This window comes from Prunus mume, linkage group LG3 (genome assembly GCF_029339155.1).
Source record: "Prunus mume cultivar Tortuosa linkage group LG3, ASM2933915v1, whole genome shotgun sequence".
NCBI lineage: Eukaryota > Viridiplantae > Streptophyta > Magnoliopsida > Rosales > Rosaceae > Prunus > Prunus mume.
The window spans coordinates 21,338,948-21,344,915 of NC_142700.1; positions in this window are offsets into that span (position 1 = coordinate 21,338,948).

Sequence of the window (5,968 nt, forward strand, 5' to 3'; positions counted from 1 at the left end):
CTAAGCAAAATAATATGGGGCATGCATTCTTGAGCTGCTTGAACAACAAAACCATTGTCCCCTTTTGATAAGCAACCTAAATATGAAAGACATCTGAGAATTTTACAAAACCTTGGCAAACACCATGCACATACTATTCTGGCCCTTTTTAGGCATGCCAAGAAGGTGTTTTTCAAGTCCAGTGGTTAGACAAAATTTTGGCAACATGTACCTTGTTTTTAAGGATATCCAACTTGTCAGAAAATCTCAATCAGTGCACAAAAAAACAAATTTTGCCAACCAAGCAATATATAAATATATATATATATATATGAGTCATGCAGATTACAACCTGCCTCAAGCATTCAGAAATTAATACAGGTTCCGATGGTTCAATACTACATTACAAAGTCATAACGACATAGTTGTTAGAGTAGCCAAAAATAACTACAGTCAAAGCAAGATAAAACTACACATGCTAAAGACCCATGCATCCTATGGTCTCAAAGGGAATAGAACCATGCGCCAAGATAATCAATCACCAAGCCTAGGAAAGACAACTTGCAAGAAGAAAGAAGGCATGTGTCAAGACTAAGTGATACTAGAAGCCGTGGAGAGGTGCCGGCAGTTGTGTCGGATGTGACTAGGAAAGGAGGACTAGGAGGCAACACTGCTGGAAGCTGTGGAGAGGTGTCGGCAGTTGTGTCGGATGTGACTAGGAAAGGAGGAGTAGGAGGCTTCGCTCTGGAAAGCGCGAGGCGGTGTCGGCAACTCATTTGGATGTCCCAAGAGAAGGAGTAGGAAGTGTATCCTCCGCGATTTCTGAGATGCTCTTAACCTGAAAAAAGGGAAGGTCATGCTATGAAGGAAAATCATCCCAACCCTTGCAATATTTGAAGGGAGTGTATGTGTTGGGGTGCTGTGAAAGAAAAATCAGATCCCATACGAAAGGCCTTGTGGAGGTAGAAAAAAAAAATGTAGAGGCAATGGGGCAAACACTTTTGTGATCCTATAAAATAAACTGGCAGCATGTATCTTGCACCTACCACAACCCAACCTGTTAAATCTCAAGCAACTCATGCATTTCATCACTTACAACCAAGCAAAGTGTACAAAACAAGCTGAAAATCATTATCTCAATGCATTCTAAACCCCAACAATTTGTGCATTCTATCATTTCCAACCAAACAAGGCGTACAAAACAGGCCGAAGCTTAATATCTCAAGCATTCTACATCAAAAGTTCTAACAGAAAGTATGCAACAATGCTATGTTTCAAGTTTCCAACAACTTGAGCTTTAGGCTCTCCAAAAAAAAAAAAAAAAAAAAGAGGGTACAACTCAAGCCCAAATGTAGTCAACTGTGCTAAAGATCGATACACCTGCGGTTTCAAAAGGAAAAGCTACTACACTGGAGGCCAGCCCCTACAACAAAGAAATGCAACCTGCAAAGTGAAATAAGGACAGGTGTTAGAGAAAGATGGTGCTGGAAGATATGCCCTTTCTATTAAAAGAAAAATATATATAAATATATATATACATATTACGGTGCAAAGAAGGAGAATTGGGTACCTCAACTAGATCACGGTGCATGACTAAAATAGAATAGAAGAAGCGCTATGAGATGATCCTTTCGATGTTTCCACCATACACCAAGCGCCATTACCAGTAGCTCATTTGTGAAGGAGAAGGTCTCGTAGCTTACGGCACTGGCGTTCCAATTTGTGTCCCTTAAGGCTCAACGCATTTACGGAAAATCTTGCTTAAGGGGATAGGGCATGCATCTTTATGCTACAAGCAGCTCGTGCTCTAAAAAATAATGTGTCATATAACTTCTTCAAAGTATTAAGCGAGAAGTACACGTGAAGTCCTAATAAGACGCTTGCTCAAACCCTTTCAGCACACTACTCCTTTCATAATCTGTAGGGGTATTGAAAAAAAAAAATCAAGGGGCTGCCGGAAACATGTCTTTCTTCTATACAACACCTGGAAATGGGAGTAGTTTCCTAAGCTTACTTAGTGCCTATGATCGAGTCTTGGCAAGTGTTTCTAAGCTATGAAGGTAGTCATCCATTCTTCAACCTATCATGCAAGGGGAAATAAGCTACCACTGATCACAGAAGTTATTGTGACTTATTACGTGAATTCCTGCAAGAATTGCCAACAAAGAATATGCTGCAAAAGGGCAAAGCATCTCTATGTTAAAGCCAAAAAATCTCCACACTAGCATGCAAGCCATATGAACTTTACAGGCTAAGCAAAGCAACCTATCTCATGCCAAGTGAAATGCATAAACAAAAAGAACAAAAACAAAATTTGAAGCATCATGCAATCTATTATTCGAGCTCATGACAAGCAAAGTTCCCATTCCATGCTCAATCAATCATTCCAACAGACCCTTTCACAAAGCAAGTATTACAAACTGAACACTACTAACCTCCTAGTAACCTTTTTCAAAAAACAAAAAAATCCCTATCAATTACACGGCATTCTTGCAGACCCATCATACACATGTTTATATCTATCCCTATAAAGCCAAAAAAATAAATAGTTATCCATATCCAAGCTCTAAGCTCATAAAAGGAAACAAATGGTGTTTTCCTCCAGCTTTCAACAGCCTCTAATCCTATGTATTAACCATGCGGTTACAAGCATACACTCGTGATGCATATAGATCAATCAAAAAAGGTGGTCAAGAACGTAGCACACGCAAAATATACACCAAGCATGGCAAGTCAAGCTCACGCCAAAGAAAACGCTTAAGCAAATATCAAAGCAGCATGCAATTTATCCATGGCAAGCAAAATTCTCAAGCAATTCTCAAGACAAGAAAATTCTCCCTCAAAATGCAAAAAGATTCAAGCATTGCAGAGCATGGGAGAAAAGTCCAGATTTAATCAAGCGTGTGTTCACAAGAAAAACAAGCCAAGGCCAAGATTTCAGTCTATATCTACTCCTACATAGTTAAAAAGAAGGATATGAGATTCCAATAAAGGAGCAGAACTATTTACTAAGAAATCAAAAAAGGGATAACCCTAAAAACTGATGCAAAACCTTCCTTGCTAACGATTACTTCAACGAAAGATGGATGGGTCAAAAGGAGTGGATGCTTGGTTGCCAAAACAAAGAGCAAAACCCATGGGTATGAAGAACCCAACAAACCCCTCAATAGATTCAAGAAATTGTAGGAGAAAAGGGCATACCTTGTTAATCCCTCAAAGGATAGCCTCAGATTCACCAAGAAAGAAGGAATTGGGAATTTTGGAAGAAAATTTTGCACAGAGACAATCTCTTCCAGCAACGGCAAGTGGGTTTCTTCATACAAGGGGATGACGGAGTCGGATTCGGCTCGAACTCTCTTCCAGCAGCTGAAAATGGGTGGTTGCCCGATCTCTCTCTCTCTCTCTCACTCTAGGTTCGTTGGAGGAAGGAAGGAGAAAGAAGAGGAAAGTGGTAAAAAGAGGTTCACTCTAATATGTGTAAAGGAGAAAGAAAAGAAGGAAGAAATAATAAATAGGAAAAAGGAGGAAGTTGGTACCTGGAAAACCACAAATAACTGCTGGAGCTGAAATTGATTTTTGCATCAAGTTTAATCATTCGGCCCATTCCAACACTCATTCATGGCCCTAATAATTAAGGGGGCTAATGTTGAGGCCCAAAAAATCAACGGTCAGGCCCAATACGATACCTTATCGATAAGAAACCCGATTTGGGCACGTGAAAGTTTGTCATACACGCTTGCACAAGCCATGACCACATGCTACGCCAAATAAATATGCCATCCGGCACACTAAGAATTGAAATGGGCCTATAAAAGGCACCCACTTTACAAGCCCATGCTAGTTATCCCGTCAAGCATCATAATTAAAAAAACATGCCAAGCGACATGCCAAGCCGAGCGGGAAATCATTATTTCACACCCAAACACGCTACAAGCCTAAATGGGCCCAAGCCACTCGAATGCTCGGGGCTTGCTTGAGTGGGTTGTGGTATGGATGGTAATAAATCAACATGAGGCCCATTGATGGGCCAAGAAATGGAAGTCTCGGGTTGCTTGGGAGCCTCAGGACTCGAGCCCATTTCTTAGACCCAAACATATAGGTAAGCACAAAGGACGAAATAGCCCATTAGCTTAACCAAATTAGCCCAACATCTCAACAAAAATAGTCCAACACTTGTTGAGGTTAGCCCATTTATTTTGACAAACCAACCCATTATCTTAGAAGGCCCATACAATTAGAAGTGAGAAGCAGCAAAAACATCAGCCCCTTGCTGAAAAAATAGAAGCCACAAAAGAAGCAAGATGTCCACATATGCAGAGCTGCTGGAATGCTCCAACACATGGGAAGGAACAAGTTCCAAGCACAAAACATCCAAAGAACCAAGGGATATTAGCGCGTAGATTGAGAAGCACCCTTTGAACTAGCATACATACCCAATTCCTTCCCCCATCAAACCTGGCCATGGAAGAAGGAAAGAAAGAAAGGAAGGAGATGGTGGAATGAAGTCTCCCACAGAACAGCTGCGGGAAAGGGGCCTTGAGCTCCCAAAAATATCTGGTTTTGTGCAAATAGGCATAATAAATTTCACCAAGATAGGAAAAGTCAAGGGGGTATATGAGAAAGAAAGGGAAGAGCTTGGGCAAATTGGGTAGAAACCATTAGGATTTCTTGGGAAATGATGGTTTCCAGCGGCTATAAAATGAGGCCTCTTCTACCCAACGAAATCAACCACATCAGAGAGCAAGCTTCCTCTCTTACTCTCAAAACCCAACAATTTCGTGCTCAACCCATCCTTTTCCCTTAGTTTTCCCTCTTGGCAAGCTGTTCGACACTTGACAGAGTCTCTGTCAAGCTGCTGGAAAAACACTCAAGCCATCTTTTTCTCTTTTTTTCCTCATGCTCAACCCATCCTTTTCCCTTTGTTTTCCCTCTTGGCAAGCTGTTCGACACTTGACGGTCTACTGTCAAGTGTCGGAAAAACACTCAAGCCATCTTTTTCTCTTTTTTTCCTCGTGCTCAACCAAACCTCTCTACAAAATCCTTTCTCTCCAACCTTAATACCCCATCTTTCTCCTAGGAACACTTAGTTTTCTCTTCAGTGCTAAACTCGTGACAATTTTGCTCCCATGCCACAAGCTTCTCATGCCAAGCCAATAATTTATCTGTAAGCTGTTGTTATTTTTGTTGGTGAAGATAACCAAGGTGTTTCCTAAGGCATCTCTGTCCTTTCAAAGCATTCTTGGGGGTTGATCTTCGAACTCAGGCTCAATGGGCAATTTCATCCATTTTGCTGTTTACGGCATCCCAGGCCCGTAGTAGCTGCGGAACGAAAAAGCCCCTACAGTGTGTAATGTAGGCCATATTTCTTTTAAGGGATGTATAAGTCAATCAAATGGTAGAGTATGATGCATTACCTACTGCAATAGGATCCTATTACTACTGTACTGTGCTTGTATTGATATCATATTGCCATTATACACATGTGTATTCTAGAGTTATTGTCGATGTAATCATTTGAACTGGGCATGGATAAAGCAAACTATATATGCCTAAATACAAAAAGAGGCATCATAATTCCATAAAATCCAATTTCGAAACTTACATAATACAACAAGAGGCCACTCCATTTTACAAGTTGTTTCCACTACATTTTATAGTCTCCAAAGTCGTATTACAAGTCAAAAGTTTCCTGCTGTTGACACATTCGGAGTTGCCTATTCTTCAATTATTGTGACAGTGACCCATGAAATTCATGACCCAACCCACAGTGATGTTGTCCCAGTTTCCTTTTAGATCCACTATTTTTGCAAACTTGCGAAATAGTTCGATTCCGGTTTCCACTTGTTTTGCTTCAACTGGGTCATTTCGTCAGATTCCTTGAATACCATAACTGCAGTGGCAGGGGCATTTTCAATTTTTACTTTCATACCCTTTATATGTTGGAGATGCATCCGGGCATGATAACGAGAGTGAATTGTGCGCTTTTTTA